The following is a 25681-nucleotide window of genomic DNA, read 5'->3' as shown; positions in this document are numbered from 1 at the left end:
TCACATCATACAGTTTTACATCAGAAAAATGAAAGTTCTTCTGGATCCTGGGGAAAAGAGAGAAAGAAAGACAGAAGGAGGGAATTCTGGGTGGCTTACCGGTTGAGCCTGTCTGCCTTCTGCTCGAGGCGTGATCCTGGGGTCCCGGGATCGAGTCCCACGTCGAGCTCCCTGCATGGAGCCTGCTTCTCCCTCTGCCTGTGTCTGCCTCTCTCTCTCTGTGTCTCTCATGAATAAATAAATAAATTCTTTAAAGAAAAAAAAAGGAGCCAGATTATATTATAAATTATATTGTAAATATTATTATAATGTGGTTACTAAATTGAATACAAAAGCCAAAAAAATTGAAGTTGAAATTGGCCTATTTCTAAAAAAGTGTTAAACTAGCTCAATGAACCTCAGTTACATGAACAAAGTCTCCATTTGAGGTGAGAGAATTGGAGTTAAGCAAAGTTCTGCTTACCCAAGCTCCTTTGACCATATCCACAAGGGTTAATAGAAAGTGTGGTGACTTTAAATTCTAGTCACAAACTCAAAAGCATCAGGAATAAAACTTATGTTATTCTTCTACAAATCAACTCAAGATCTATATCAAGTTCCCATTCCACGAGGAGCCAGTCAAGGTGAGCCTGACTCCTCCCTTCTCCCCTTTTACGTTGTTTATATAGAAAGGCAGGACATTTGCTCTTCGGGTTGACCATCCATATAGGCACCAGCTGAGATGTTCCTCATTAAGTCTATTCCTCAGGGCTTGAACATCATCAGTCCAAACTAGGTGACAACGAGACATGACGCCACTCTAAGGTGGCCTGTCTTTCCTTCTCTGGGCAGATGCCATTTCTTAAAGTTCTGTTAATAAGACAGGATACAAGGACCCTATACAGAACTTCCAGTGATGATGTCCTCTCCTTCCAGCTTTAGGAATCTTTCTGTATTCAGTGGAGTAGCAGAAAATATCCAACCACCAGTGCTCAAACATTTTCTCCAAATCACAGTATTTCCCTAAAGACCCTACACTTTTAAAAGACAGATTACATAACTATAAGAAATAAATTATTATTTCATTTTACCCTGTCACATCCCTTTCCTGAGCCAAGGAGTACAGATTGGCCTAGATGCTTGAATGTTGAAACAATGAAGGGGAATAAAAAGAAATATGGGTCAGATGGAGAATTGTCTCTAAAATTATTATCCCCATAGTACTAACATTCTCGTTTTTATTAACTTTAGATTCTCTTTTTTATCCTAAGGTTATGGGAGAAAGATTTTGTTTTTTTTAAGATTTTATTTGTTTATTCATGAGAGACACAAAGACAGAGGCAGAGACACAGGCAAAGGGAGAAGCAAGCTCCCTGCAGGGAGCCTGATGCAGGACTTGATCCCAGGATCTGGGGATCACACCCTGAGGCAAAGGCAGACACTCAACCACTGAGTCACCCATGCATCCCAGGAGAAAGATTTTTAAATTTCTCTATGAGTCTTTGTATTTCTTTAACCTTTTACAATTAATTTCTAAGATGTTACATTTAAAAGAATGTGTTCTTTGAAATTTATGTTTTGAGGAATAAAATGAGGTTGTTTTTTTAGCTAGTATACTGCTTATTTTATTTTATTTTTTAAATTTTATTTTATAAGTTGGCTCCATGCCTACTGTGGAGCCCAACCCAGGGCTTGAACTTACAACCCTAAGATCAAAACCTGAGCTGAGATCAAGGGTCAGAAGCTTAGCCAACTAAGCCACCCAGGCACCCCATATACTATTTTAAAAAGAAGTACAGTACATCTCATTTCCAAATCCATTATTAATTTTATTATTCAAACTCTGAAACCTATTTTTTCCTGCTTGAACTGCTACATTGTTAGGGATCTTTTCACTGCAAATAACAAACCCAATTCAAACAGGACAATTCATTATAAGAACTAGTGAAATAATACAACTCAAATTTCCAAAGTACAAACTTCTTCAGCAAAGGCTGGATCTCAGGGTTCAAATGATGGAATTGGTACTGTCTTTCTTATTCTCTTAGTCTTGTTTCCCTGAATTCATTTCTCACTCAGGCTCTGTCTATTCAGCAATGACATAGCTCCTGGAAAAGCCAGATTTATGTGGTGCTTGCACGTTGTAATCACAGGGATTTCTAAAGACATTCTTCCTTTTTCCCAGCAGTATTCCAAGACCAAATAAAAGATCCTGATTGACCCAGTTTCAGTAAATTGTCCATCTCGGGCCAATCCTTGGGTTAGAAAGACAAACCACCCTAATTGATCCATTTGGGTCACCTGCCATCTCTAGTCAGGCTTCACATGAGCAGATCTTGAGTCAGGAAATCCACTGAGAGTGATTTATTAGGACCAGCTTCTAGGAGAAAATGGTAAAGGAGTAGGCACAGCCCAAGAGGAAGGGAAAGAAGCTTACAATTCCCAAAGCCAAATAAGGGAGCTCCAGAGTTTAAGTTATACCTCCAAGTTTGTCCTCAGGGAAAGAGACCAGGCCAAAGCAGACCCGGCACCCAGATGCCAGCCTCTATGGAGCTCAGCTAACAAACAAGCTGGGTATGGACTCACAAAACTTGTCAAAAGGGATCCAAAGAAATCTGAGTGGGGCATCAAGCATCTGCTAAACTCACCCAGTCCTGTATAGTCACAATGCAGCAGCCTCTTGCCCCGAACCCACCAAAATATTCTGATGGGTTGGCAGAGGCAGTTCTCCAAAGAAGTAATGTGGAGCAGAAGAAAATAGATGCCCACTCTGTTCTTCAAAGCCCAAGATGTGAATGTTAAATTTTCCTGCAACTATAGGATTGTGTTCATTTCTTTTTTCCTCCTAATGGTTTTTTGCTCCATATGTTGAATACTATTTTACTCAGTGCATAAAAATTTGATTGTTATAACTTGATTGTGTAATGTTGTGTGCATGAGAGAAATTACCTCTGTAGCCTTTTTGTTTTGTTTTGTTTTGTTTTTGTAGCCTTTTAATATTTTAACCCTTAACATGTATTTTGTTTGAAATCATTAATCACATCTCTTTTTTCAATTTACCTTATGAATCTTTGTTCAATCTCTTATATTTAAAATTTAGGGTTTTTTTAGAAGTGCCCCTTGAAAATAGCCCAGAGATACTGTTTCTAAACCTCTTTATTTGACAAAACTTTGTTTTATTTTTTTAATTATTTTTTTTAGATTTTATTTATTTATTCATGAGAGACATAGAGAGAGAGGCCGAGACACAGACAGAGAGAAGCAGGCTTCCTTCAGGAAGCCCAGTGTGGGACTCAATCCCCAGATGAGGATCATGCCCTGAACCAAAGGCAGATGCTCAACTGCTGAGCCACCCAGACATCCCCCAAGACTCTATTTTAGTTAGGAAGCATAACCCAGTTAAATTTATTATCAGAATTTATATGTTTCATCTTATTTTACTATCTTTGGTTGTGCTTTCTTTTCTTCCTTTTGGCAGGCTTTTATGTCACTTCCTCTGTTTTCTGTCATTGCTATTTGGGTTGATTTTATCTTCTACAGATTTGGAAGATTTCAGTCCTGTTTAAGTTATACTGCTACTCTATTTAAAAATTATTCTTTTCTAATTTTTGCTGACTTTCACGTAAGACTTTTTTAAAACGTAATATGCTATCTTCTTACTTTCTCCCAGTTAGCATTCTTCACAGTGATTCATTATCTTCATTCATAGTATCTGGACATTTAGGCCCACTTTATTGTGACTTAGTTTTATATATAATTTTAACATTATTCTTTTCAAAGAACAATTTCTGACACCTGCATTCACTTTTTATAACCAAACCCACAACAAAGTATTACAATCTAGCATGATGGTTAATTTTATGGGTTAACGTGACTAGATCACAAAGTACTCACATGATGATGTGTTTGAGGAGCACTATCATAGGTGGGTCTGGAATGGGTGTTTCTGGATGAAATTAACATTTGATTCAGTAGAGTAAGTAAACCAGAGTGCCCTCACCGATGCAGGTGAGCCTCATCCAATCCACTGAAGACCTGAATAAAAGAAAAAGATCGATTAAGGGAGAATTTATTCTCATTGCCTGGCTGTCTTCAAGTTGGGATATCAGTCATCTCCTATGTTAGGACTGGACTAGCACTTACAGCATCAGCCCTCCTATTTCTCAGGTCTTTAGATGTAGTAGACTGAAACTATACCATGGCTCTCCTGGATCTCCAGCTTACTGACTACAGATCTTAGGACTCCTCTGCCTTCATAATTGCACAACCAGTTTTTCATTAAATATATTATTATATATATAATCTTCAATTGGCTTTGTTTCTCTAGAGAACCCTAATGCGCTTACTTTTATGTTTGAATTATTTCAACGTACCCTATAAGTCCATATGTGTGTGTGTATGTGTATGTATAAACACTTCAACATGTGATTAACATTTTGATTAACCTCACAGTCATCTGAAATATGTCTTTGTGTAGGTTTTCTAAAATAAAAAGCATTTAGATAGTGTGTTTTCTGAGCCATTTTATATATGTGTGTGTGTGTGTGTGTGTGTGTGTACGCGTGTGTGTGTCCTTGTGTCGCCTTTGCAGATAAACAAAAACTTGAGTGGATTTAGAATTCTTGGACAACAGTTTATACATTCAAAATTCTGTAGACAAGATAACCTTATAAACTGATATTTACTACTCTGAAAGAAAATTCTCAAATCTGCTGACTTTTGTTTTAAAAGTAACATGTTTTATTTCAAAATGATTATATCTAAAATTTTTAAAAATTATTTTGCTTTATCCTTAAAATGGAAATTTTTGCTAAGATATGCTCCTCTCTCCATTAATTTTCTTTGTAACATGGTAAGTATTTTATTTTATTTTTTTTAGAGAGGGAGAGGAGCAGAAGGAGAGGGAGAGAATCTTAAGCAGGCTCCAAACGCAGTGTGGGGTCCCACACAGGGCTTGATCTCAAGACCATGAGATCATGACCTGAGCTGAAATCAAGAGTTGGGCACTTAACTGATTGGCCACCCAGGCACCCACATGGTAAGTCTTTTATTTTTTTTTTAATTTTATTTATTTATTCATGAGAGATACACAGAGAGAGAGGCAGAGACACAGGCAGAGACAGAAGTAGGCTCCTCACAGGGAGCCTGATATGGGACTCGATCCCCATACCAAGGATCATGCTCTGAGCCAAAGGCATAGGCTCAACTGCTGAACCACCCAGGCATCCCACCTGGTAAGTCTTAAAAACCAATAAGCATTAGGATGTCTCTTTTTGTGCTCAGAAAAGCATTGGTTGGTTGATTGGTTGGTTGTTTTTTCCAATTTTAATCTTTGATAAATACTTCTCTGATTTAAAACTCTGAAAACCTATGTGGTTTTTTTTTTTAATTTTTTTCTTATTTTTAAAGAGGCAGACTGCCATACACAATCATCTGGATGTGTCTGGAGTCTTGGAAGCTTGACCACCCACATTCTCCTACAAATAGACCTCAAGAGTTTGTTGGAAGTTCTAGTGGGAAAACACAGCTACTCCTATACCCATGACCAAAAAATCGCCCTCTATCATGGAAGGTCCTAGTGTTAGACTGAGCACACAACTTTCAGAAGGGTGAACACACGGAGCAGTGAGGGAGGACCAGGACACCTGCTTAGCCAGCCAGATCAGCCAAACCAACCTTGGTGATCAGTGAGGTGACAGATGTTGCAGCCAGATCACCCTCACATCCTGAAAACCTATAATTTTTAGTATGGATCATTGTTCTCTATCCTTTGTACCTATCATCTTTTCTTTCATAGTTTTTTTTCTGCCTTTACATTCTAGGAAAATTTTTTCAAGACATTCTTTTATATCATTGATTAAATTTCCTGTTAAATCAAGTCTACTTTTGTTGACTACATTATTGATTTTAATTCTACTGGATTTCTCATTTTCTCGACAATTTCCTCATCTCAGGCAGATGATTTTATGTTTATCACATATTTCCAGCGCATTTTATACTGCTATCTCTCTTTTTTTTTTAATTTTTTATGATAGTCACAGAGAGAGAGAGAGAGAGGGGCAGGACACAGGCAGAGGGAGAAACAGGCTCCATGCACCGGGAGCCCGACGTGGGATTCGATCCCGGGTCTCCAGGATCGCGCCCTGGGCCAAAGGCAGGTGCCAAACCGCTGCGCCACCCAGGGATCCCTATACTATCTCTTTAAACTAATTTGTATTCTCTTCTTCAGATTTATGTTGCAACTTCACAAAGACATCTTTTCTGGCATTTTAATAATTTTACCAGAAAGTTTCCCAAAACATTCTCCTGGTTCTAGTAGTAAATCATTTCAAAATACACAATCCTTCTGAATTTTGAGGTAAAAAAAAATTACTTCTTCTTGTCTTCCTTTTTCTTTTAAAAGCACATGTTAAGAAGCATCTGGGTGAGTTCATTCAGTTAAGCATCTGCCTTCAGCTCAGGTCATGATCCTGGGGTCCTGGGATCGAGCCCTGCATCAGGATCCTTGTTTAGTGGGGAGTCTACTTGTCCCTCTCCCTCTGCCCCTTCCATGGCTTGTGCTTTGCCTCTCTCTCTCTCTCTCTCTCTCAAATTATAAATAAAATCTTTCTTAAAAAAAAAAAAGCACATGTTAGCTTTTTCCCTCTTTAATTCCATTGAATAAGAAAGATTTTTATCCAGCCCTTATAAATGCCAACTGTCAGAGTCTTACTTGCCCATAGTCATACCTCAGTATATGAAGTTAATAGAAGTCTCTTCTTAAAGGCTATTTCTGGGAGGCAACTTGATATGCAAATGTACTGGTTTAATCTTCTCAACTAATAAACCTGAGTTAGAGTCTTCTGAGACCCAGACTGCCAGTTTCTTTGACCCTCTCATCCCACAGAATACACATAATCCAAACCCAGTGCTCTCCCAATATTTACCCTGAATAAGTTCATTTTCTTTCAGGATTATATTTCTTTGTATACAATGAGCCACTATTGTTCTCACTAGCACAGCGTCTAACAGGATCACCAAAACTCCGTATGTCCTGTCTTGTTTCTAAATGGTTACATAAAGATTACAGTTTCAAAATGGATCTATGAAGATGAGTACCAATTAAATAGGAAAGAGATTGGGGTCAGAATAGGAAGCATCTTCTTGGTGCTCAAAAAATAATTCCTGGGTTACAGAGAGACAGTTGCCCCACTTTTTGTCCATCACCATAGAACATTTTTTTTTTTTGAGAAGGGAGCAGATGACAAGTTTCTTAACCTACTTTCAAGGAAATATGTTTATTCCATTTCAGAAAGAAAGAGAATAAAGAACAAACAAAACAAAACTACCCACCCATACTGGTCACAAATTATGAGCATGACCATCAAATATGATTACTCTTTAAATAACCTAAAAAAAATGCTGTCCAGCTTAGTTTTCATTGCTATAAGTTTTCATCCTTTACTGGGTCTTCATAAATATTTTTTGAGAAATTCAAAGAGTTACTAAAACAGTACCTGCTAGACTGTCATTTAAATTTAAAACTCCAGTTCAATATTTAAAGTAATACTGAAATCTTTATTTATTTTATTTCTTTTTCTTCTTGTAGAACAATAATAATACCCACCACTTGCTGGATGTTTATTATCAGGCAGGCACTATGGTAGGCTCTTTATTTAAACTTTTTCCAATTCTTATGACACTGAAAGGTAATTGTTACTAATCTTACTATTCATAAGGAAATTAAAGTTCAATGAGCTTGAGTAACTTCCCAAATCATACAGTTAATAAATTGTAATACAAAGATTGATCAGATAGCTTTGACACCAAGCTCCCTACTCTTGCTTCCATGATAACGCAACATCCAGCCAATTATCCTATAGTTATAGAAACACAACCACCACCACTGCCACAACAACTGAACTTCTTCTTGCATGTAAATTTTAGTATAGCAAGCATTTTTATAGAAGGCTCACATAAATTGCCAATAAATCTCACTAGAAATATATACAGGAGAAAATGAGAAAGCAATTGATAATACAGCTAATTGAAGTGAACAACACAAAATTTCTGATCCATTATTAATGGCTGCATAGATATAGGTTTGATCCATGTCTGTGATGCTGGTCCTGATGGTAGAGATAGTTTTTTTTTTTTTCAATGCATCACGTCATTAAATGAGTTATTTCCTGTATTCAACTTCCTTCCTTCAGCAGGATTTAAGCTTGTTGATAAAATAAATGTGAACTGTTTGAGGGAGTACAGTTTACTATTCACATCCTTTCAGTTAAAACTCAAATTTAGAGTTATTGGGAATGAAAGTTTGAGTCCTCCCTATGAAATTGTAAAATAGATTATTTTGTAAAAGAACAGATTTTAAAAGAGCAACTCTTTAACTCTTTGTCACTTCTTTGTTACTAGTTTTTAAAAACCTAAACTCTAAACAACTTCTACGGTATTGTAAGAGTTTGAATTCCAATCTTAAGTATGTCATCAGTGCTTTATAAGAGGGAGGCTGGAAATAAATATTCCACTTAAAATGAGAATAAGCATGTGTTGTTCTGAATCACAGTTCCATACAGTGTGGTAGGTCTTTAGAGACAGAAAGTATCTTAACTGGATAAAGCCTCTCATTTCACCTATAACTAAACTTTAATCCAAAGGGGTCAAACCAGGCACCTGGGTGGCTCAGCGGTTGAGTGCCTGCCTTCGGCTCCGGTCATGATCCCGGAATCCTGGGATCTAGTCCCACATCAGGTTCCTCGCAGGGAGCCTGCTTCTTCCTCTGCCTATGTATCTGCCTCTCTGTGTCTCTCATGAATAAATAAAATCTTAAAAAAAAAAAAAAAAACCAAAAGGGTCAAACAGATATGTCAGGAATAAAATAGGGAAATCACTACAGACCCTGAAGACATCACAAGGTAGTAAAGAAACAACTCTACATGCACAAATTTGACAATGGAGGTGAAATCAATCAATTCCTGGGAAAATGCAGATTACCACAACTTATCCAGTATAAAATAGTTGAATAGCCCTATAACTATTTAAAAAATTGAATTCAGAATTATAAAGCTTCAAAAAAAGAAATCTCCAAGCTCAGAGAATTGTTCTGGAGAATTCTACCAAAAATTGAAAGGACAATTTAACACCAATTCTACCCAATTTTTCCAGCAAACACAAGAGAAATCTATTTTATGAAGCTAGTATTACCCTGATACCAAAACCAGACAAAAACAGTACAAAAAAGAAAACTATAGATGAATATCTTTTATGAATAAAGATGTGAAAATTTTCTTTTTTTAAAGATTTATTTATTTATTTATTTATTTATTTATTTATTTATTTATTCATGATAGACACACACACAGAGAGAGAGAGAGACAGAGACAGAGACAGAGGCAGAGACACACAGGCAGAGGGAGATGCAGGCTGCATGCCGGGAGCCCAATCCGGGACTTGATCTCTGGTCTCCACGATCGCGCCCTGGGCCAAAGGCAGGCGCCAAACCACTGAGCCACCCAGGGATCCCCAAAATGTGAAAATTTTAACAAGTAGATTCAGCAATATCTAAGAAGAGTTATACTATCACAAAATGGGATTGTCTTCTGGGATCCAAGTCTACTTCAATATTTAAAAATCAATCAATATAATTCACAGTATACAAAACTAAAAAAAGAAAATCACACGATCATACCAATTGATGCAACTAAACTTTTGGCAAAATTCAAAAACCATTCATGATAAAAACAAAATATAAAAAAAATAGAATGGAGAACTTCCTCTACTTCATAAACAGCATCCATAAAAGCTCACAACTATTATCACACTTAAAGGTTAAAGATTGAACGCTTTCTTTCTCAAATAGGGGCAAGGTAAGCATCCCACTCTCACCACTTTTATTCAACATAATGCAATAGGTTCTGGCTATTGCAGTAAAACTAGAAAACAAATAAAAGGCATACAGTCAAAAAAGGAAGAAATAAAACTGTATTTAAAGATAAGATTTTTTATGTAGAAAATCACAAGGGCCCTACAAAAGAGCTCCTGTAACTAATAAGAAAGTCCAACAAGGTCACAGAATGTAAAATACACCTTAAAAAATCAATCGCATTTCTATATACCAGAGCAATGACTACATGGACACTGAGATTAAAATATAATACAATTTATATTCACTCAAAAAAATAAAATATTAGTTGTAAAATAGGTACAGGATGTATATGCCTAAAACAACCAACTGGCAATAAAAGAAATTTAAGAGCTAATAAAATGGAGAGACACGTTGATGGACACAAAAAGTCAGATTAAATATGTCAATTCTCCCAACATTAGTATAGAAGTTTAATATAATTTCTATCAAAATCCTAGCAAAACGTTTAGTAATACAGACAAAAATATCCTAAAATAAAACGGAAATATAAAGAAACTAGAAAAACAAAAATGAAAGGACAAAACTACTCTAGAAATATATATGGAAAGGCAAAAGAATGGGAATAATTAAAATATTTTGGAAAAAAAAAAAGAAGATTTTTTTTAATGGAAGGAACCGGTCTACCCAATTTCAAGACATTTTACAGCGAAAGTGATCAAGATTGTGAGATATTGGCATCGGGATAGGCACACAGAACAATGGAACAGAATAGAGAACCCAGAAATATACTCACAGAAATATGCTCCTCTGATTTTTGACAAAGGTGCGCAAGCAATTAAAAAGCGAAAAGACAGCCTTTTCAAACTGTGGTGCTAGAACGATTAGACATCCATAAGCATTAACAAACAAACCAAAGAAAAATCTCCTAAGTTAAAAATTAACTCCAAATAAAACTTTTTTTAAAAACATAGAAGGAAATCTTTGGGATCCCAGCTAGGCAAAGAAGTCTAGATTTGACACAAAAAGCATCATCTGTGAAGGAAAAAAAGATACATTGGTCTTTAACAAAATTAAAAACTTTTGTTCTGCAAAAAGGTGGCTAAGAGGATCAAAAACCAAGCTGCTGCCTGGGAGAGTATATTTGCAAACCACATGAGCAACAAAGGACAAAGTATCTAAAATATAGAGAGAACTCTCAAAACTCAAAATAAACAATCCAGTTAGGAAATGGACAAAAGACATGATCAGAAACTTAATTGGATAGACAGATGGCAAGTAAGTACATAAAAACTCCATTAGCCCTTAAGAATGTATAAATTAAAATCACAATGAAGTTTTATAATACACCTATGGCTAAAGTAAAAAATAGTGACAATGCCAGTCAGTGTGAAGAAACTGGAGGACTCCGATATCACTGGTTGAAACGTAAAAATGATATATAGTCATTCTGGAAAGCAATTTAGCAGTTTCTTAAAAAATTAAACATGTCGGGCACCTGGCTGGCTCAGTCAATAGAACATGTGCCTTTTTTTTTTTTTTTTTTTTTTTTAGAGAGAGAGAGAGAGAGAGAGCAAGGAGAAGGGGCAAAAGGAGGAGAGAATCTCTGGGAGGTTCCACCTTCAGTGCAGAGCCCAACACAGGGCTCAATCTCATGAACCTGAGCTTATTATATACCTGAGCCTAAATCAAAAGCCAAAGTCTCAACTGATTGAGCCACCTAGGCACCTCAAGCATGTGACTCTCGATCTCAGGGTTGCAAGTTAGAGCCCCATTTTAGGTGTGAAGATTACTTAAAAATAAAATCTTAAAGAAAAATAAAAGTCAAAAAAATTAAACATACAACTGACATATGACCTAGTAATTACACTCCTGGGCATTTATCCCAGAGAAATGAAAATTTACATTCACACAAATACCTACACAAGAATGTTTATAGGAACTTTATTTGCAACAACCAAAAAGTAGAAACAACCGAGATGTCTTTCATTTTATTTTTAAAGATTTTATTTATTTATTCATGACAGACAGAGAGAAAGAGAGAGAAGCAGAGACACAGGCAGAGGGAGAAGCAGGCTCCAGGGAAGCAGGGAGCCAGACATGGGACTCGATCCTGGGTCTCCAGAATCAGACTTTGGGCTGAAGGCGGTGCTAAACCGCTGAGCCACCGGGGCTGCCCTTGAGATGTCTTTCAACTGGCAAAGAAGCTGAATCATCTATACCACAGAATACAACTCAGCAATATAAAGAAATGAGCTATTGACACATATAGTTACTTGTATGAATTTCCAAGGAATTAGACTCAGTGAATAAATTTTTTTCAAAAGGTTACATACTGTATGATTCCATTTATGTGACATCTTTGATATAACAAAAATATAGAAATTGAGAACAGATCAGTATTTACCAGCTAGCCAATTACCAGTTAAATAAACAAATATCATTAAAAATATAAATACGAGGGGATCCTGAGTGGCTCAGTCAGTTAAATGACTGACTTGATTTCAGCTCAGATCATGATCTCCAAGTCCTGGGACTGAGCCACACATCAGGTTCCATGCTCAGTGCAGGAGTATGCTTGAATTTCTCTCCCTCGCTGTGTGCCCCTCCCCCCTCTTGCACACACTCTCTCGGTGTCTCTCTCAAATAAAAATCTTTAATTGAAGATTTTGTGTGTGTATATATATACATATATATATATATATTTATGGATAAATCTGACCAAAAAACTATGAAAATTTTAAAACACTGGAAACTACAAAACATTGCTGACAAAAATTAAAAGATTTTCTAAATAAACAGAGACTCTTATTTATGGGACAAGAACACTCACTATTAACACAATGATATTCCCCAAATTGACCTGTAATTTTAAAGGGGTCCAAAATCCTGGTATACTTAGTGTAGAAAGTGACAAGCTGGTTCTAAAATACATACAGAAACTCAGAGTATCTAAAATAGCCCAAATAGCTTTGAAAAAGAAGTTGGAAAGCTAGTACTACCTGATTTCAAGATGTATTATTAAACTCTAATGGTTAAACATCATATTATCAAGACAGAAAAAAAGATCAATAGAACAAAATAAAGACTCCAGAAATAGATCCACACATATAGACAATTGTTTGACAAGTTGTGAAGGCAATTTAGTGGAGAAAAATTGGTCTTTTCAACGAATGATACTGGAGCAATTGGATAAGCATACTTTAATAAAAGAAAAAAGGAATTTCAATCCATATTTTGCACCACTATATGCAAAACTTAACTGAAAATGTATCATAGATCTAAATTCAGGCTTCAAATTACAAAAGTTATAGAAGAAAACAGAGAAAATCTTTATGAGTTTCAACTAGGTGAAGAGTTCTTGGGTATAATGCTGTCAAAAAAATGGATAAATTAGACTTCATCAAAATTTGAACCTTTTGCTCTTCAGAAGATGATAAAAAGACAAGCTTTGCAGACTGGAAGACAATATTTGCAAATCATATATTTGATAAAAGAGTTCTTTTTTAAGATGTTATTTATTTATTCATGAGAGACACAGAGAGAGAGAGAGGCAGAGACATAGACAGAGGGAGAAGCAGGCTCCCTGTGGGGAGCCTGAGGTAGGGATCCCAGGGCCTGGGATCATGCCCTGAGCCAAAGGCAGATACTCACCCACTGAGCCACCCGGGCATCCTGATAAAAGAGTTCTACCCAGAACATACAACTCTCAAATTCAGTAATAAGAAAACAAATAACCCACTAAAAATGAACAAAACATTTGAACACATTGCATCAAATAGCAAATAAATACATGAAAAGATTAGACATTAGATTAATGCAAAGTAAATCACAGTGAGATACCACCATACATATTTATAGTGATTAAAATTAAAAAGACCATCCATACCAAATGTGACAAGAGTATGATGGATCTAGAGCTCTCATAAGTTGCTGGTGGGATTGTAAATACTATCGTCCTTGAGAGAACAGATTGCTGTTTCTTAAAAAGTTATACATATGCTGACCATTTGTGCCAGCCATTTCACTCCTGGGCATTTACCCATGAGCAAAGAAAGTATATGTCTACACAAACAATTATACACAAATGTTTTAACAACTTTATTTGTACAGCCCCAAACTGTAAACAACCCAATGGTTATCAACAGAGGAATAAGTCAATAGGTTGTGGTATATCTATATAACAGAATCCTCCCCAACTATGAAAGGAATGAGCTGTTGATACACAGAACAACATGGATGAATTTCAAGGTGATCTTGCTGAATGAAAGAAACCCAATAAAAGAGTACACACTGAATGATGCCATTTATATAAAACTCTAGGAAATGCCAGCTAATCTATAGTGACAGAAAGTACATCAATTAGGGATGGAGGAGTGAAAATGAGAGAGTACAGAAGGCCATGAAGAAACTTTGGGGGATAATATATATCATCATTATCTTGATTGTGGTGATGATTTCATGGTGTATACACATATCAAAACTTACCGAATTGTATACTTTAAATATGTGTGGTTAATTGTATGTCAGTTATAACTCAATAAAGCCATTTAAAAAGAATGCATGGGGGACCCTGAGTGGCTCAGTCAGTTAGGCATCTGCCTTCAGCTCGGGTCATGCTGTTGGGGTACTAGCATCAAGCCCTGTGTCAGGCTTCCTGCTCAGCAGGGATTCTGCTTGTCTCTCTCCCTCTGTCCCTCCCCACTGCTTGTAATCTCTCTCACTCACTCTGCTCTCTTTCTCTCAAATAAATAAGTAAAATCCTTAATAAAATAAAATAAGAAGAATGTGTGTATGAGTCAGTTCTGTCCAGTAAGAATCAAAGAAAAGGTTGCTGAAAGTTTTGGGGAAAGTTCTACTTTGAACTAAAAAAAAAAAAAAGCTGTAAGAACAAACTCTCTCTCTTTCTCTCTCTCTCTCTCTCAATTTCTCAGTGTAAAAAAAAAATGTTGTCCATGGTATAGCTGGAAGCCATCTTTTGACCAAGAAGAAAGCCAGCAAGAGAAAATTGCTAACACAGAGACGGGAAAGCAGAAACAAATGCCTCTGAGGAGAAGGGGCCCAAAGTCCTGATTGCATTGGATCTGAAGTCCTCTTTATCTAAGGATTTCAACTATACAATCTAATAATATTCCATAATTGTTAAATCATCCTGAGTCAGGGTTCTACACCTTGCAGTGAAAAACATCCTAACCAAGATAAGCATATTCTCATTTGAGAATCACATTAACAATTACAATATGCAATCAGGATAGAATTCTTTGCATGAAACAAAGTTCTGAATTTCATGGTCCCTAGTGAAAGATCATCCTGAGAAACATATTAACACCTTCAGAAAAGAGCTACACATGCTCATTTATGTGTCTGTTTTCTGTGAGAGGTGACCTCATCCAGACAGATAGTATGGAGGAGAGCTGTACCCATAGAGATGAGTTGCTCCTGGCCCCCGAGGCTAGGAAAGAGTCCCCAGTTACACCCGGGGAGATCTGAAAGAAGAAAGGCTTTCTTCCAAAGCTTCAGCTGGACGTTGACTATTGCCAGTTGCTTCACCACCAGTCCACCAGAGCAGAAACTTTCCTCCTTGCAAATTTGCCACTACATAAAAGACCCTAAACTACTTGACCCATACTTATAGGTCAGTGTATACAAACTCTGAGGTCTGAGCAGGAAATGGAAAATAACTACTTGCCCTAGTAGTACCAACAAGCCAGAGAGGAAAACCAAGATAAACACTTCAAACAGGTGTTTCTCTGAAATAGATCTGTTGGCAGAATCAGATGAAAACTTTTTTAAAAAGTAATAAAATCACTCGAGAAGATATAACTAAAATTTAAGAGATTAACAGTTAAATCTATGCAGATGCTATAACTGGAGGAGAAAATTATCATTTAAAAATAACTCTATGTGTTTCTCAGTGTGCACTTCTTGATTGAAGTGACTAAAATGAAATAACTAATAGAAATAACTGATTGAAATCCCACATAACATGTTTTAAAAATTGATGAATTGCTGAGGTTGCATGAAAATCAGAAATTCATACATTCTCAAAGCTGAAAGCAAAGATGAACAACTGAGGGATGCCTGGGTGGCTCAGGGCCTGATCTCATGGTTCCGGGATTGAGTCCCACATCGGGCTCCCTGCATGGAGCCTGCTTCTCCTCTGCCTGTGTCTCTGCCTCTCTCTCTCTCTGTCTCTCATGAATAAATAAATAAAACTTAAAAAAAAAAAAAAAAAGGAATGAACAGCTGAAAAATTGCCTGTCTAAGCCTTGTCACTGTGTAAAAAGAGGAAAAAATTCTCTCTTGGGAATTCATAACCACTCACCCTATATATGGAGGTCAAATACACTTGAGTGGAGAATTTAATTTAAAGCGTTCCCAAGCTAGAGGCACCTGGGTGGCTCAGTAGATTAAGCATCTGTCTTTTGGCTCAGGTCATGATCCCAGGGTCTTGGGATTGAGCCCCACATAGTAGTGCTTCTTGTTCACTGGGAAGTCATCTTCTCCCTCACCCGATGCCTCTCCCCCACTGGCTCATATACTGTGTGCTCTCACTCTCTTTCAATTAAATTAAATCTTTAAAAAATAGAAAAAAATTTTATAAGTGTTCCCAACCTAATAATGTGCCCAAAGTATAGGGAAAAAAAACCCATAAATATTCTTTAGAGCATTCAATTTCAACCTAAGCTTCAAACAATTTCCAAAGATACAGTTTCAAGAAATGTGGATGATTTATTATTTTAAATTCAGTTGCTGTAGTAAATAGCAAATGAGATTTGGTTCAAGAGAGAATTGATGAACTGGAAGATAAATCTGAAAAGAGAATTAGTAAACTGGAAGATAAATGTAAAGAAATTATTCAGAATGTACTATAAAGAGATAAATATATTAAGAGATATTGAGACCTAAAAGTTACAGCAATAACTTTATAATGGTATTTATAATATTAGTAGTAATGTTAGTAATCAGTAATATAATATTAGTCATAATAATAGGCAATATTGGAAAATGTAATAGATTAGGATTTTTCCAAAAAGATATTAAATTCTGAGATCCATAAAACCCTATAAAAAAAAAAGCAATAAGGGGATCCCTGGGTGGCGCAGCGGTTTGGCGCCTGCCTTTGGCCCAGGGCGCGATCCTGGAGACCCGGGATCGAATCCCACATCGGGCTCCCAGTGCATGGAGCCTGCTTCTCCCTCTGCCTGTGTCTCTGCCTCTCTCTCTCTCTGTGACTATCATAAATAAATAAAAAAAATTAAAAAAAAAGCAATAACATTGATGTGGATGGAACTGAAGGGTATTATGCTGAGCAAAATAAGTCAATCAGAGAAAGACAAACATCATATGGTTTTACTCAGATGTGGAATAGAAGAAACAGCACAGAGGATCACAGAGGAAAGGAGGGAAACAGAATGGGTAGAAATCAGAGAGGGAGATGAACCATAAGAGAATCTTAACTATAAGAAACAAACTGAGGGTGGTTAGAGGGGAGGTGGGTGGGGGATGGGGTAACTGGGCATGAAGGAGGGAACTTGTGTGAGGATAACTGGCTGTTCTATGCAATTGAGGAATAACTGGACTCTACATCTGAAACTAATGATGTACTATATGTTGGCTAATTGAATTTAAATAAAATAAATAAAACTAAAAAACACAATAAAATCTAAATAGGGCATATAAAAGTAGACCACACCTACCCTCATCACAACAAAATCAGAAAAAAGAAAAGAAAAGATCAAAAAAGGAGCAATCAGGCTGATCCAGGCTGACTTTTTTGAAAGCAACAATGAAAATTAAAGAGAGTACAATGAAACTTTCGGTGTATGAAAAGAAAGTAACTCCGGATCCCTGGGTGGCGCAGCAGTTTGGCGCCTGCCTTTGGCCCAGGGCGTGATCCTGGAGACCCAAGATCGAATCCCACGTCGGGCTCCCTGCGTGGAGCCTGCTTCTCCCTCTGCCTGTGTCTCTGCCTCTCTCTCTCTGTGACTATCATAAGTAAATAAAAATTTATTAAAAAAAAAAAAGAAAAGAAAGTAACTCCTAATCTAGACTACATATTCAATGAAACAATTTCTTAAGAACAATGACAATCAAGTGACACTAAAGGAAATTCCAAAATATAAGATTTGCTACTTGAATATAGCCAGATCACACTTTGAAAAAGAAAAAAGTGACTCGAATTAACAGTGTTACATAAATATGATTGTACCACTATTCCAGAGGCTGAAGGGCTGCTGCTGCTATTTTACAAAGTGCCATTTATGCAGAAATGTGAAGGAAGTGAGGGAGTGAACCATATGGAGCGTTGCCAAGTGTTTCGAGCATGGAAGACAGCGTATATGTAAGGTCCTGGGGGCAATGTGGGGAGCGTGCTTGATGTGTTCATGGAACAGCAATAACATCTTTCCTGGGACAGAGAGAGTAACCAGCAGAGAAGTAGAAGATGAAATCAGAGAAGCATCAAACAGATTTTGAAGGACCTTTTGAGTCATTTTAAAGATTTTGCTATTTGTGCTGAGTGATTGAGGAAGCCTTTGGAAGATCTTGAACTGAGAAGTGACTTGATCTGATCAGGTGGATAAAATGCTTTAGAAATAATTTAGGTTCAAACCACCAAAAGTTAATCTTCCATGGACCAATGTAATCTGGTTTTAGGAGGGGCTTTCTGCTGATTTACTCTGTTGTAAGAATAGGTATTTCTCTTTCCTACTTATAATCTCCCTTTAACACGCTTGTAAACGGAACTGGATTACTGGGTATTTAAAATCACACTTGTATAATGATATTTCCAGGCATTGTACTATTCCACACCCCACAACCACCCTCTGTTCCCGTCAGGACAGATGAATTAACAGCAGGTGTCTGCGTGCACCACTATAAACTGACCAGTTGAATTCTTTTTATAATAATGACTTTGCATATGCATTATGGTCTGGATACTCTGCTTTTGCTCCTCCAGATCCACTCTCTCTCCACTTCTCTCCATCCTGCTCTGTGGCTTTGGCTTGCATTTCAGTCCTCTTAACGGGAAACACTGGAGATGTGAATTGGGGGGAGAGGTTGAGTAATATATTCTGTTGTTTCCCTTCCTGCCATGTGGTGAGTGGTCCCTGGCCAGTTTCTCTAGTGAAGTGCCCAACTCTTTTCTAAAACTCTTCTACAGCCACCAGCTTGCTTGCTCTCCTTAAAGATTTTATTTATTTATTCATGAGAGACATAGAGAGAGGCAGAGACACAGGCAGAGGGAGAAGCAGGCTCCATGCAGGGAGCCTGATGTGGGACTCGATCCCGGGGCTCCAGGATCACGCCCTGGGCGGAAGGCAGACGCTCAACCGCTGAGCCACCCAGGTGCCCCTACAAGCTCTTTCTTGATTCTGAGCAACCATTGCCTCTCCTTGCCCTTAAAAGCCTAGGCGTGATAAAGTCTCCCTGCTCTTGTTATCCCTGGGATGCTTCACCACCACTTATTGGTTTCCCTTAACTTTGCCCCACCCTTGTCAATAATTTCTTCATTAAATTCTCTTACATGACTGTTAAGATACCATCTGTTTTCTATCCGCACTCGGATTGCTACATAGAGGAAGTTCAATTGTTATATTTTATACTCTGTACTTTTAATTTGTGACATTATGTTTGAAAGTTTTACATTTTTTATATTAAAAATAATTAAATATGAGGGCAGCCCCGGTTGCTCAGCGGTTAGCGCCGCCTTCCGCCCAGGGTGTGATCCTGGAGACCGAGTTGGAGTCCCATGATGGGCTCCCTCCGTGGAGCCTGCTTCTCCCTCCGCCTGTGTCTCTGCCTCTGTGTGTGTGTGTGTGTGTATCTCTCATGAATAAATAAATAAAATCTTTAAAAAATAATTAAATATGGACTTAATGATTTGTATGATATATATAATACAATTCAATATAATACAATTCAATACAATGAACTAATAGTCCAGGTACTAGTGAAGCAAATAGGAGGATCTTAGACAACTTTGGCAAATGGAAAAGACTCCACTGAGGTCAGTAGGGTTTGGTAACCTCACTGCCCTTTCAACTCAGGATCTGTGGGTCTCACTGGGTGATAACCTCAGGACTACCAGGGTTTGTTTCTCCCAGTGTCACTCCAAACTTTCTTCAGTAGATCTAATGGCATCTGCCTACAACTGTGTAGGCATGTGTATACACACACACACACACACACACACACACACACACCACTAACACCCTCAGAAAAGGTTGGCTGTAAGGACTATATAAGTGCTGTTAAAATAATTTACTTACGTGATATGGCTGTAATTTTAAAGTATACTGAACTGAAAGTTTTTAAAAATTGTTGAAACAGTCAAATAGTCAATAGATAAACAGCATTGTTTGAATTTGCACTTTGACAAGTCCTGATAATGTTTTCTATAGAAGTCTTGCTACCAATATCATGAATAGAGATCTATTATAATGGGTATTACTATTACAATGAGTTCTTCAGGTTTCTTTGAAAATCTTGTCATGAAAAAGATGTATGCAAGGAGATAATTATCTTATTAAAGATATAAATAGAGAGAGGGATAGATTATTAAACATATTAAAGATATATACAGAAAGAGAGATATACAGGTCTCAAACCATCACTTATGAATAGCTTTGAAAGCTAGATATGGAATCTTTCAGGAAATAGAAACTTCCTTCATAAAAACAAGTAATTGGCACCTGTCTAAATGGGACGCCCATTAGCCAGTCTGATTTCACTCAAACTAATTTAGTTGGCTTCGTGTAGCCTAATCAATCACCTTGGTTTGCCAGGGACTGAGGTTTCTTAGACAAAGTATTTCTGTGCTTGAGCCAGAATAGTTCTGGGCAAACTGGCATGAGTTGGTTTTCTAGCTCCATGTATTCATGCAAATCAATAGAGGATATCTCTATTATAAGATGAGTCGTGTCCTGACCAAAATTCACATGCTGAATTCTTTATCCGCAGTAGTTCAGCATGTGACTGTATTTGGAGAATACAAAAATTCATTTTTTTATAAGCCACCCAGTCTGTGGCATTTTGTTACAGCAGCCCTGACAAACTAATATACTCCTTATAAACTTTTCTTAGTTGAAGTTTAGTGCATTATAGCTGGTGATTAGAGTCTAATCTTCTAAGCTTCTTTTACCTTTGCTCCGCCTCCTCACTTTTCACACAGGAAGACTTGTCTTCCCTAATCTCTTTACCTAGATTGTGACCTCCACAGATCCCAGTTCTCTTTTCTTCTGGCACCTTGCCCCTTCATTAATCCTCTTTCTCTTATGAACTCTACTAACCCATTAAACTATCTTTCAACCTTTCCAAAATTCCATAAATGTTAGTCAAATAAATGAAGAATCACACTAACTTCTCTTTCCTTCCTTCTCCCTCCAAACTCTGAGATTCTTTTGCATTTACTGTCTTCTCTTCATTTCCCACTCACTTTTCACAATTGCATATAGTAACATCAGACCACAGCCACTGTTATCAGCACCATTTTGAGAGTTAATAAAATTCCCTTTTCTTCCAGAGAGAACAGGACAAGCAGAATGCAGACTGGTTTTTTTTTTCCCCCTTGGCTGCACAACCATCCCCTATAGCCATGCTCGGGATTTCATAATTTCCAAATTCAACTGTCTTTTCTCATCCCCACCTTTCAAGAGCTGACTTCAGTATTTGACACTGTTGAGCACTCTGCTCCTGGAAACTCTCTCTCTCTCCTCTGGTTTTCTAGGCCTTCTACCTGCCTTTGATGGCACCTTGGGAGCCTTTAAGCATCTCCTGACCCCCCCCCCCCACACACACACACACATATCTCAATCCCAGCAATAATTATTCCTCAAATTTCTGTCTTTGGTCCTCTTTTCTTCCAACTTTCTTTGGTCACTAATATTTGTTCATTACAATTATCACATCTTTGAAGTTCTTTTTTTTTTTTAAGATTATTTATTTATTTATTTATTTATTTATTTGGGAGATATAGTGAGAGAGATAGAACAGAAGCAGTGGGGAGAGGGAGAAGCCCTCGGCAGGAAGCCCCACATGAGGCTTGATCCCAGATCCCAGGACCCAGGGATCATGACCTAAGTCAAAGGCAAGCTTAACCAGCTGAGCCACCTATGTGCTCCTATAGTTATTTCTTGATTTAGAGCTCCAACCCTATGTCTCTCTGAGCATCAGGCTTGAATTTCCATTTGAGCATTAGTCACTTTCACATGGAGATCTCATTGAGTTTACCAAACTTAACATGTCTAAAACTGAATGTATCATATTCCCATAGGTTCTTTCTCAGTTGTGATGTTACCATTCTGATTACCCAGATGAAAAATCTCAGAGCTGTCTCTCACTCTTCTTCTCACTCAAACTGCACATATAATCTATAAACATGTCCTATTGGCCCTATCTTCTAAAAAATCTCTTAAATTCTTCTCCTTTTCATTTTGTTGGAAATATAATTTAGTTTAGTGGCTGAGAGCATGGGTGTTAAAGCCAAATCAACTGGGATGAAATCTGTTTTCCCCTACTACATAATGGTTATGAAACCTTAGAACAATGATTTGACTTCTCATCTGTCAAAACAGGAGTAATAACAACCTATCTTATACAATTGCTTGAGAATTAAATAAGTTAATAAATGTATAGCAATTATTAACAATACACTCACTTAACCTGTGTCCTCTTCCTAAACACCCAGCCAAACTGTTTCCCAGGTCCATTGCATCCAAGTGGGACCATGGAATGTGAACAGAAGTACGGTGTCACTTCCAATAAAAGACGGCTAAAAGAAGATTACATTTCCTTTGCTCTCTCTTCCTTTTCTGAGGCAACACTGGAAACAACACATAACAATGGTGAAGTTAGATGATGGAAAGATTCTGGGTCACTGCAAAAGAGCTGCCCAGGTGAGTTACCCAACCACAAACTTCTGCACTGAGTTTTGTGTGAAAGAAAAGTAATCTTTAAAACTTTTATTGTGTTAAAACATCAAGATTTGGAGGTTTTTTTTATTTTAATTTAATTAATTTTATTTTATTTTGATTTGGGTTTTTTTTTTTAAATAGCTGCTAGTATTATTACTCCAAACATCATACTAATATGACTGGAAACAATGTCACAAATAGTAAGCATTCAATAAATGATAGAGATTACTATTTCTACTATCATATATTAGCTTGAGTCCAAATCATCTTTTACTTAGATTATGAAAGGGCCCTGTAAAATATCAACTCTTTCTGGCTTTACTGAGTAGTTCATTTATTTAGGATATATTGTGCTATCCAAGTTTTTGTAAAAAAGTATTTGTTTTGCCCACTTGTATTGTTGGTAAATTCCAGAATGATTATTGTCTAGAAGCAGCAAAAGACTATTATTTTGTGATATCCATAAAGAGAAAAACAATGTATATTCCATTCCTTCTTTACTGACTCAAAGAAAAGTGTAAATGATGCCAGGACTTCTACATGTTCACAAATTGCAACTTGTTTCCCACCACCTGCATCTCAGCCTCCCACATGTAGATGTCAGGTTGACTTAGAATAAAATCCTGGCTCTCTCACATCCTCTCCTTCTTCCTGAGTCTCTCCATGTATAGGATATGCTTTTATGGCCAATTCTTTGGTGAAACAATATGTGCTTCCCTTGTTTCCATCAGGCCCTTAGTTTACACTTTTTAAGAGAAGTCTTTTTTTAATATTTTCTTAATATTTATGGGACATATTTTAAATGCTATGAGTGTGCTTTTAGAGAGGTGATAGACAAAAAAAGTTTGCAGGTGGGTGTCTGGGAATAAATCTAGATTTTTTTTTTAAGATTTCATTTATTTGAGAGAGAGAGAGAGAGTGAGATAGAGAGCATGAGTGGGGGGGGTAGGTGGGTGGAAGGGGTGGAGAGAGGAAGAAGCAGGCTCCCCACTGAGAAGGGAGCCTAACGTGGCTTGATTCCAGGATCCCAGGATCATGATCTGAGCTGAAGGCAGACGCTTAACTGACTGAGCCACCCAGGTGCCTCTAAATCTAGATTTTTTATATTAATTATTACAACATACAATTCTACTTTTAGGAAGTGGAAGTCTTTTTGTTACAAACTGTGTTTTATTATTTTTTAAAAGATTTTATTTATTTATTCATGATATATATATATATATATATATATATAGAGAGAGAGAGAGAGAGAGAGAGAGAGAGAGAGAGAGAGAGAGGCAGAGACACAGGCAGAGGAGAAGCAGGCTCCATGCAGGGAGCCTGACGTGGGCCTCGATCCCAGGTCTCCAGGATCACACCCCGGGCTGTAGGCGGTGCTAAACCACTGGGCCACTGGGGCTGCCCCACTAAGTGTGTTTTAAAGCCAGACTTCATGCCTTTAAATCTCACCCCCTCATTCAATCTGTTTTCTTTCTCTTCATCGATTCACCATCATATCTTATTCACTATTCCAACATTTGCTAGATGCTATCTTCTTCATCAAGTTTTTCCTTTGAAAAACAACAATATCCATAATAATAACCAATATAAATGAGTTTCCTGAGCATCTGGTATGCATCTCATTTGACCCTTACAATACCAATATGAGTTGGATATAATTGTCATCATGTCTAACATGTAAGAAAAAGGAAGCTTTGAATAATGATGTTCCTTTTCTAGGGTCACACACCTAGTCAGGGCAGAGCAGGAGGGAATTACTTTCTGTGAAGAGCACAAACAGGTACAGCTTCAGATCCGAACTTGGCACCCGACTCTGCAACCCAAGGGCATAAGCACCCGACAATACTGACAGCATTGTGGTATCTCTCTCTACCTATACCTAAGTATTTAATATACCTCCATGAAAACATTCACTATACTCTGCCTTATATAATAATTTTAAGCACTCCTTTGTGTTTTGTGAACTCTTTGAAGGCAGTGATGGCCGTACATAAATATCTGTTTGAACTGATAGGAAAGATACATTCTTCTTTTAATATTTTAATTTTTATTGTATTATTTTTTTTAGAATTATGATACTGTTTGGTTTTTGTCATTGTTGTTGTTTGTTTTGTTTTTTAAGCAAACTCTATTCCCAGCACGGGGCTCCAACTCACTACTCAGAGATCAAGAGTCATATGCTCTACCAACTGAGCCAGCCAGGTGCCCCAGTGACATTCTTCTTTTAAATGTGTTGCTGTCTCTATTTCAGTGTGTCTTCATTGCCAATGGAATAAAATTCTCAATTCTTTATATAATTGAAAGAGGAAGATGATTTCTTTGCCCTATCAGGTTGGTTTTACTCTTAGTGAAATAATCCATTGTACAAATTGCTTTTGTCTTGGTTATTCCATAAGCGGTCATTCTTCTAGTAGAGATTGTATCTTCTTTCTCTTTTACAACCACTTATATAGGCTAACTGAGTGTCCCTTCAATAAGACATGCTAACTGTGCAAGCACAACACAGAATATGGCAAGCACTTTAATGGTGGTGAAATGAAATACTCCACTATCAGTACGGAGAGACGTTGCTGGGATGAGAGGATGAGAGAATATTACTCAGTGTCTTTCAATAGTGCAAGTACATATGCCCTGGAAGCCTATGACAAAAATTAATTTCAAGTCTTTTTTCTTAGGATAAATATTTACATTTGTATAGGCCTCTCCTCTTTTTCTCTAGAACTTTGTGAGGTAAGGTTGTTAATAACGTTATACATACGTTATTGTTTTGTATATATCTTAGTCTGCTAACTCGGGCAGCTATAACAAAATACCACAAAGTGGGTGGCTTATAAACAACAAAGATTTATATCTCTCGTTTCTGAAGACTGAAAGTCCAGCATGGTCTAGTGAGGCCTTTTTCCTGGTTGCAGACTTTTCGTTGTATCCTCACATAGCA

General features: G+C 37.2%; 1 long non-coding RNA gene across 1 annotated transcript in view; it reads right to left on the bottom strand.

Annotated features, from left to right (window-relative positions):
* Positions 1-25681, bottom strand: part of LOC112908363 (uncharacterized) — a 102477-nt gene that overhangs the window by 71669 nt on the left and 5127 nt on the right. The window contains exons 2-3 of the long non-coding RNA XR_012001041.1: positions 3874-4014; positions 100-248 (exon numbers count right to left, since the gene is read on the bottom strand). This is a non-coding gene — a long non-coding RNA (uncharacterized lncRNA). The remainder of the gene's footprint in view (positions 1-99; positions 249-3873; positions 4015-25681) is intronic.

Source organism: Vulpes vulpes, chromosome 4 (assembly GCF_048418805.1).
Source record: "Vulpes vulpes isolate BD-2025 chromosome 4, VulVul3, whole genome shotgun sequence".
NCBI lineage: Eukaryota > Metazoa > Chordata > Mammalia > Carnivora > Canidae > Vulpes > Vulpes vulpes.
This window is presented reverse-complemented; position numbering and strand designations above follow the sequence as displayed.